Consider the following 9,314-nt stretch of genomic DNA (forward strand, 5'->3'; position numbering starts at 1 on the left):
ACTTTTCCTGTTAGTGGAAGGAACAACAGACTGTACAGGCCAACAGGACGGCATCTCGGGCTGTGGCACCGACAGGCACAGCTGGATCCCGGATTTCACCGGGCAGGGCAGAGGGAGCCTGGTCCAGGAGGGCAGGCCAGGAGCACGACGGATGCCGGTTTGTGCTATGAGGGCGGGACCTCACTCTGCAGCAGGTGGAGTTGGAGACAGTTCTCCCTCGGGTAATGAGATGACTCTAGGCGGGCACAGTCAGGGGAGGGCCGGTCGGCCAGGAAGGGGCGGAGGGGCCTCTGGGCCAGGAAGGGACACTGCCGAGGCAAGTGCCAGGACCTCAGAGGTGGCACCCGGGGGGAGTCCGGCCGTGGGGCCTCTGCCCACCGTCCTGCGGCCCTTCCTGCCCCTCCCCCAGATCTTAGGTCACGGTTGAAATCCAAATCCAAAGTCACATCACCGCCCACGCCCCCAGCGCCCCATCACTGTCAACTCCGATACAGTCTCCTTCAAACAGAGTCACAGCTCTGTGCCTGGAGGGGACGTTTCAGGCAAGGAAAACCATACAGCATGTTTTCCTAAATACATAAAAGAAGGCCGTTTAATTTCAAGCGGGAACGTTTTCACAAGTACAAGGGCGGCTCAAAGGGAACAAGCCGCGTGTGGGGGCAAAGCGTGCGACAGACCTCAGCATCAGAAAGCGGGCAGACCCGAGGAGCCGTCACAGACCCGCCAGCAACGCGGACAGTGTGTGACAGGACAACGGATATGCAGAGTCAGACCAGCGTCCGAAAATCCTCAATTAGTACAAACATGAGATTTGGAGAGAAATCATGGGAAAAAAAAATTCAAAGGGATATCATTGGTAGGGGTCTGATTTTAATTCTGTAAGGAAACATCCGGCCAGGCACCTTGAGACACCCCCAAAACGTTGGAACAGGGTCACAGCCTTAAACCCCGCAAGGGCAAACAAGGCTCTGGCCAGAGGTTTTGAACAACAAAAGGTAATAGGATAGATCCTTTCCTAACACAGGCTGGGATTCGGGATTTAAAGAACATAATATGGAAAGACACCCTCACACTGGAGGAGGGGGAGGGGGAGGGGGAGGAGAGGGGGACCTCTAATATTTCAGGGGAGATGTTGCTTTTTTGATCCAGCTGGAATCTGGGAAAATAACAGAACTTTCTGTGCCTGTGAAAGCAGCCCCAAAGAAAATACAATCTCTTGGCATGGATTCAGAGCTGCTAAAACATCCCGATCCCCTGGAGAGACACAGATCCGACAGGCTAAAGGTCACGGGCTCTCTGGGGGGGAAGGGTTTTATCAGCATTCCAGGAGATTCCATACACACCCTCTAAGGGAATGGATTCTCTAGGAAATGAAACACTCCTTTTAACAACTTTGCATGTGTTTGTACTTCTCTCTCTTTTACTTGGAGCTCATTGGGAAGGCCAAACATGGAAAAGAAAAGACGGCTCTCTGCGATAAATCCTCTCCTCTTCCCTCTTCCCGAATGGAAGCCAACATTCAGGCAAGACTCTCATCTGTTTAGGTGTAAATAACGCTAGATGTGTAGGAAACTGCCTCTTCCCGTTCATTACTGTCACAGATTTGAAGAGAAAAAAGCAGAGGTCATTTATTATAGGTTATTTTTCATGCAAAACACCCCATGTTAGCTGTCATTCAAAGGGATTCAGTCTACGCCCTCACTCATATATTAACAGGGCTTCGGGTCATAACCTTTTATGGCATTTGGAATTCCAGAACCCCTGATTAGTGCGATATTTACATATCCTTCAGGAAAAATGCTCCTCCATAGAAATGCATGAGGTGCTGTAAATTTGTTTGGCCTTTAGTCTAGACTCCGCACGAACTCTGAATTCAAAGCAGGGTGCATTAAACTACATTACTTTGTCTCGTGATAGTGTTTCCATTAATGGGACACCAGTTAACCCTTTAGAGAGGGGCTAGCCTTTCAGACCAAGAACATCAATCCAGGGAGGTCTTTTCAATAAAATTAATAGTTGCCACTTACCCGAACTACCTTGACCGTCTGATCCCATTTATATGTTTCTGTAGAAGAGAAATATTCGTGTCCAAATCAGCCTTGATTTAATGGCCTCCATAGGATTTGAAATGGTGGAAATTTACCGGAAGTTTTAAGAACATCACTGAATTACCACATCATCACCTTAGAGAAAGGGATCACCAATCATGACTCTGTGATCTCCCATTATAAGGGAGCACCCCTACTCCCTTTGCATGATCAATATAGCCCTTCTTTTTTTAATTTGCTAAATTCCATTGTTCTCCTGGCCGACGTGGCCACATCGAGCCTTCACCTGGCCCGGTGCTTTGGCCAATGGATGGATTGTTCAAGACGGCCCCTAAAGTGGCCCGCAAAGATCTATCAACTCAATGTTAGTCTCCAGGGTGATTTCTTAAAAATCAGATTTAACCCTAGAAAAGATGTCCCGAGCTATGGCAGAGATCTGTCAAGATCCAGACCTCTGCCTCCTTACATTCTTCCACTCAGCAGGGCAAGGAATACACTGTACCTTTCCAGAAGCAGAGTTGACAAATCTCCCAGAATCTGATACTCAGAGCTGCACCGTGGTTCTGAAAAGACAGGTGCGCTCTTGTTATTTTCTTCCAAAAACGGCACCCGCACCCCCGGGAAGTTGCGTGTGCACACGTCTAGCGTAACTTCCAATTTCAGAAAAGCCTTTCTCTCGCTTATCGTAATCCCCAGCTGAAACTTGGGGAGCATCATTTAAAATCTGTAGGTGTTCGATGAAGAAAGAGCTGTATTTTTCACTTCTAGGGTTTTAAGCTGCCTGCCGTGACCCTAGTCAATCTTCCCAGGCATAAAAGGACAGGCTCACAGGTGCGCAACAAGAGGCTGGAGACCAAAAGTAGGTATACCCTGTGAACATTTACAAGCCTCCACCCGACTTACACCCCCTTCCAAACGCAGGGGTGTTGACATGCCTGACGGTATTTCTCTCACTCTATTCTTCAGGTCGTTACCCACAACCTGTCTTCACTCCTTCACCTAAAATTCCTTTTTATGCCCCATAAAATATGCCCCAATTCCATTCTTCTCTTTTCTCAAAAGCTCATTCCATCTTTCTGACTGACGGTCCACCCAAAAAGTATAAGCACCTAATATAAAAGTAAAAAGTATAGGCACCTAATATATCTACGTTTTCAAAATTCCTGTGACAGCAAATAACAATATCACATTACACTTCAACTCTTCGAAGCAGAAAGAATATCATCTCTGCACTTTATTAGTTAAAAGAATATTTTAAAAAGTAGTCCTTTCACCCCAGCGTCTAGAAAAACAAGGTATTTTTTAGCTTGGTTAGAGAAACAAGTAAGATTGAAACAATACAAATCTTCTTGGAAACGAATCTTCACTTTGGAATAAGGAGCATTCAGACTTTTCCCCCCAACTTCTGTGTATTTGTCACAGTCAGGAAGTTGGTTTGCAGAGTGAAGTTAGCAGCTCTCATTTGCCAAGCCCTCGCCGAATGCTGATATTGGGGTTACCCAAGTTATGACCGCCATATTGCTTAATGCTTACTTACTCTTCACTTCTTTAGGGCTGGGAATTCTATTCTCACCTAGGAACCCTGAGGGTCAGAAAGGGGAAAGTAACTTGTCAAAAATCATGAGTAGGTTGGTGGTGGCAAGAAAGGGATTTGAACGTGGGTCTGACCCCACTCTGTTTGACCATGAGCTTATTGAAGATGTGTACTTCCTCTCTTCTCCATCAGTCGTCATGCCCTGCACTCAGTTGTGATGACCAGGGCCAAGGAGGTGACGGCCTCCTGGTGGACCACGTCTTCTGAGAAAGATCCGATCCAAAAGAGTTTAATGCTGCCCCAGGCATGAAGGGGGCAACACATAACGTCTGAATGAGAAGAGAAAATGAAAAAGCTCTATTCACATCACTTTCAGAAACAGACCTGCCATCCCCAGCTTGGTTATTTGTTTGGTCGTCTTCACGGGCCTATTAAAACATGCATTCCCAAAGCAGATGTGACGGCTGGAGGATTATCTCCTGTTTGGGATTTTCTACCCCAAGGCACATCTCGATTCCTGTGGGGAGTCACAGCATCCGCCAAAGTCAAAAATTTCCGCGCAAAGAGAAACAATAAATATCTGAGCAAACAAGTAAAGCTCCAGCGAACTGGACATTGTTCCCACCGCCACCTGTAGATCTCACAACACACATTAGCGGCGGCTGAGCGCTCTATAAACCTTTCCGGAACAACCCAAACCTCCAAAAAAGAAACATGCTGTGAACGCGTTGTCTGGAAGGGAAAGAGCGCACGCAGAAGCCACAAATCCTGCAGAGCGTGAGGTCATCAGAATAGGCTGGCCTGCTGGACTGCAGCCCGAGAGCCGCTGCCCGCTCTGTTAAGGTCCAAACACCACTTGGAGAGGCACAGGTCAAACTTTGGGGGTTTTTTTCCTTTTTTTTTTTCCACAAATTAATTTATTTTTATTCCCCATGGATTTATTTCAATTCAGGTTAGTTAACATACAGCGTAGTACTGGTTTCAGGGGTAGGACCCCGCGATTCATCGCTTCTGGACAACACCCACGCTCATCCCAACAGGTGCCCTCCTTAGTCCCCATCCCCCATCTAGCCCATCCCCCACCCACCGCCCCTCCAGCAACCCTCAGTCTGTTCTCTGTGTTTAAGAGTCTCTCATGGTTCCCCTCCAGCTTGGTCAGTAGAGTCTGTCTGGACGGAGACGTTGCAGAGGCGAAGGAGAGAGAAGACGCAGGTGCGCGCAGAGCCCCAGCCAGGCCGCCGGGGGTGGGGTCGCGGGGGAAGGGGGCCCCCGACGACCGGAACGTGGTCGCTGAGTGTCCCCCGCGGCAGCGGAGCTGGGAGCTGAACACGGGGCCAGCTTGCTCTCTCAGGCCCGCCAGCGGCTCGGGCACCTTGACAGCCGCCTCTGCTCCGTGAGGCCACCTCCCTCCTGCTAACAGCAGAGACGGGGTGGAAAGCTGGGATCCAGTCCAACCGTCTCCCTCATCCGGCGGGTTTAATTCTCTCGATTTCAGAGGAAAAGTGGCTCATTCTGGGCTGGGCAGCACGTGGATTTGATAAAGGTGCCCGCGTGCCGATGTAAGAAGGGAGCAGTTATTTATTTCACACCCGCAGCTAGAGCTCCGGGTACGAACAAGCCCCAGGAACAAATTCAACCCGGCAGCATAGCGTCGTCTTGACAAACCCTCCTCACCACAGAGGGAAAGGGGTCCAGTTGCGTTTTATGCACGTGCATTTTTCCCTTCCCCAGGAATACTTGCTGGACTGATCTCTGAAAGCTTCAGAAACAGATACAAATGCATCTGCTTCACAAAACACAGCCACACACAACACTGAACTCATTAAGATGATTTAGCAGGGGTTCCATGTTGCTTTTGGCTGACTTCACTGGAAGAAATCTTGTGTATACAGACGGAAATTCTATCCCCATACTTTGTCTCCCGTTCAAAATATTCCCCATCAAAGACCAGGCTCCAATCCTACGACAAAAATGCCCAGGCAGGAACTGCCCTGCCGTGGAGACATGTGCCAAGCTGACTTTAAAAATTAAGTGCAGACCAACGTGATTTGGGGGATGCGGTGGCAGCGAGCTGGACAAGCAGCAGAAGGGCGGTCTCCCCCTCGTTCGTGTGCCCTCAGATGTCTGCCCAGCAGATGTGACCACAGTGATAACAGTTACGCTATTGTACCCAAATGAACCCTTTTCCCCAAACACTATCTTCTTCCCTCACCTCTAAAAACCACTCACAGCTAGCAAGAAAGTCGCCATGGTGCTGAAGTTCAAAACGATGATATAAACACTGTCTGTTCTCTGAAACCTCTCTGTCCCTCTTTCATTGGCTTTTTGTGCATAGAAGATATAAAATAGACCTTTGAGAGTTCCACGAAATAACTCTACTGGATGCTCCTTTAGCCCATAAAATGCACAATGAGAGTCATGAATATAACTCTTCTACCCAAATTGTATTTCCAGGCTCAGCAGTAGTTGTGCCTTGGACTTGTCGACTGGACTAGTTTTCCTGAGCAGACTCTAAGGGGGATTGTTGTAGATTCCCATGCTGGCCAATTAACTCTGCTTTCTTTTGTGGCCACAAAGAGCTCACCTCATGCCAGGCAGGCTTCTAATAAATGGACGGTACCCATCTCAAAGTGTTTGGGCAAGAGAATGGGGAGGAAACGCCCCATCAGACGTCCAGAAGGTCAGCCACTGAAGCCTGCTCAGTCATATCGCGTGTGCGCGGCGGACGCGGAGGGAAAGGGGTTCATGGGTTTAGATCACAGGGATGCACAGGTGCAGGGGCTTTGAGGTGAGTGGGGTGCACGCCATTAGAAGCCGCAATAGGAGAACGAACCCAAGACCAGCAAAAACAGGACTGGACGATCGGCACTGTACCGACAATCCAAACCAGGGTCATAATTGAAATCCGTCCCTGAAGGTTGAGTGGGTTGTGATCGGATTGTGAACAGACACGCAGCACAGATTTAGAAAACCAGAGTTGCAAGAAATCCACGGGCCGATCCAAACCCAATGCCCTCCTCCTACCATCAGGAAACAACGAGACCCAGAGAACTGCAATTTGCCCAAGATGATGGACAGCAGGCTTCCCAGGCCCTGATTTGTCTCCCCACATTGTTGTGCCTAAGTTAGATCCTAACGAAAAGCGTGAGGGACTCTACGACATTATACAAAAAAAAGTGTTTTTAAGTCGAAAAATCGGAAGGGCAAAAAATAACAGGTAATCCACAGGTGTCAATGTGTGTATATGTGAAATACATTCAAAGCATCTATAATAGGCATGAATCATATTTACATGTACTGTATTTACATACATATCTATATTTGTGTATATATGGCGGTAGACAGAAAACCACACCCCCCAGAGATGCCCACAACCCAATTCCCAGAACCTTTGAATATGTCACCTTACGTGGCAAAAAGGACTCCGTAGATATGATGACATTAAGGACCGTAAGGGGGCAAGACTGTCCTGGATTGTGCAGGTGGGGCCACAATCATCACAAGGGTCCTTACCAGGGAGAGAAGGTGGCAGGAGAGTCGGAGGTGGGAGGACACGAGCAGAGGTCCAAGGTTACAAGATGCTACCTGCCAGCTTAGAGGATGTAGCTAGGGCCACCTGCCAAGGAGTGTAGGGGCCTCGGAGCTGGACAGGCAGCGAAACAGGTTCCTTCCTAGAACCTCTGGAAGGAACGCAGCCCTGCCCGTTCCTTGAGTTTGGCCTGTCACATCCGTTTCAGACTCCTGACCTCCAAAACTACAGTAGGTCGGTCACCTGTAGTTGTTTCGGCCACCGAGTTTGTGGCTGTTTGCTACAGAGGCAATACAAACCCAGTAGGTATGTATGAGAATTTTTATTTTAAAAACATGTATAGTCGGGGCGCCTGGGTAGCTCAGTCGGTTGAGCGTCCGACTTCAGCTCAGGTCACGATCTTGCGATCTCGCGGTCCGTGAGTTCGAGCCCCGCGTCGGGCTCTGGGCTGATGGCTCAGAGCCTGAAGCCTGCTTCCGATTCTGTGTCTTCCCCTCTCTCTCTGCCCCTCCCCTGCTCATGCGCTGTCTCTCTCTGTCTCAAAAATAAATAAAACATTTAAAAAAATTTTTACAAGATATATATACATACATGTAGTTCCTATTGTCTATCAATGCCGTTTCTTCCCACACATTTTATTCCTTCATACGAGGTAAATCCAATTGAAATGATCCTCTACCCGACTAAATTTTCAGTTGACTAAACCATTGTACTAATACCGCATAGAAGAGGCTCACATAGTATATTTTGCAACTGCGCTCCACAAATCATCTCAGTTAGTTGGATCCCATTTTAGATTTCCCTTTGGGGTCAAGCCGACCTGGGGTGCAGTCCTGGTGACGTACTTCTAGTAACTCAGGGAGAAAGCCACGGTCTCTTCCACATAATGGGCACCCCCCGCCCCTACATCACGAGGTTGTTGTGAGGGCGTCTCATAAAATGTTACCACCCAGTAGGGAAGTCACAGGTGCGACAGGCACCACACTCCCCCGATGTCCTAAGGCTTTGCCAAGGTCACTCTTCCTGCCCTCTCCTACGCCCCCTCTGTCACAGTTTTGCAAACTCCCGTGTCACCCCCTGGGTGTCACCCTCGCTTCTCCCGCCTCCAAAGGCAAAACGAACCCCTTCTCCGGCACTTTCCCCGCGGACACAGGAAGCACATATTTACGTGACGGCGGTAACTTGTTTTTCACCCCCATCTCTGCATTTCCAGTGGTATGACTTCTATCTACCAGGTGTGCGATAAACACGGGTGAAGACTCCTTGCGTCCTTTGGGGCGCATGGCTGGTAACCAGAGTGTCACCTTCTCCGGAGAGGCAACGAGAGACCTCGTCTTGGCCGCGGGTCGTTCAGATTAGTAGTTACCACAGGTGTTTCGGGAAATATCACTAGGTCGCTATACGCAACCAATGCTAAATTTCCTTTTTTAAAAATTTTGTTAATGTTTATTTTTGAGAGAGAGAGAGAGAGAGAAAGAGAGCACAAGTTGGGGAGGGGCAGAGAGAGAGGGAGACACAGAATCCGAAGCAGCTCCAGGCTCCGAGCCGTCAGCAGAGAGCCTGACGCGGGGCTCGAATTCACTGACCGTGAGATCATGACCTGAGCTGACGTCGGACGCTCAACGGACCGAGCCACCCAGGCGCCCCCGATGATAAATTTTCTTTGGACTGAGTGAGGCTTTTCTTTGGCAACAACAAAAAAAAATGACTCTTGGTAAAGAGTGAGGAGAAATCGTTGGGCCCTCCTACAGCACTGTGGTCGACTTCTTACTTCTTGGTAAAAAAAAAAAAAAAAATCCTCCAAGAACTGCAGACTTGTAATAAAAGCCTTAAAGACGCACTTAAGAAGGGGCCATTCGGGTGACATGGGGACAGCCAGGATGTGTGCAGGGAACACTCAACACAAAATGACGATACACAGGGTTCTTCGGAAGGGAGAGCACATTCTCTTGGCCAGGTGAGCCCCAGGTGAGCCAGTCAGGTCAGACAGCGTGGCACCTGGACCACAGCCACCCGAGCCCTGCGTAGAAGGAGCACTTCCTTCAGGAGCCGGTGTTGCCAGAGCCTGAGACGGCAGAGTCTGCGAACTGAGCGGAAAAGTTTGGCGCGAAGAAGGAGACGGCGCCTCCCCTCCAAGGATGCAAACAGAAACACGGTGCGGGTCTTAAAACTCTATTATCTAAGGGTCCTCACCTCAGAAACA

At 49.1% G+C, this 9,314-nt stretch overlaps 1 long non-coding RNA gene across 1 annotated transcript; it reads right to left on the reverse strand.

The window, feature by feature from the left end:
• Nucleotides 1-1,354: 1,354 nt before the first annotated feature.
• Nucleotides 1,355-2,613, reverse strand: LOC122232316. Its single transcript, XR_006209649.1, has 3 exons — nucleotides 2,551-2,613; nucleotides 2,028-2,065; nucleotides 1,355-1,592 (listed from the first exon to the last, which is right to left on the reverse strand). It is a non-coding gene; the product is annotated as an uncharacterized LOC122232316 (long non-coding RNA).
• Between the last annotated feature and the right edge of the window lie 6,701 nt (nucleotides 2,614-9,314).

Source organism: Panthera tigris, chromosome D3 (genome assembly GCF_018350195.1).
Source record: "Panthera tigris isolate Pti1 chromosome D3, P.tigris_Pti1_mat1.1, whole genome shotgun sequence".
NCBI lineage: Eukaryota > Metazoa > Chordata > Mammalia > Carnivora > Felidae > Panthera > Panthera tigris.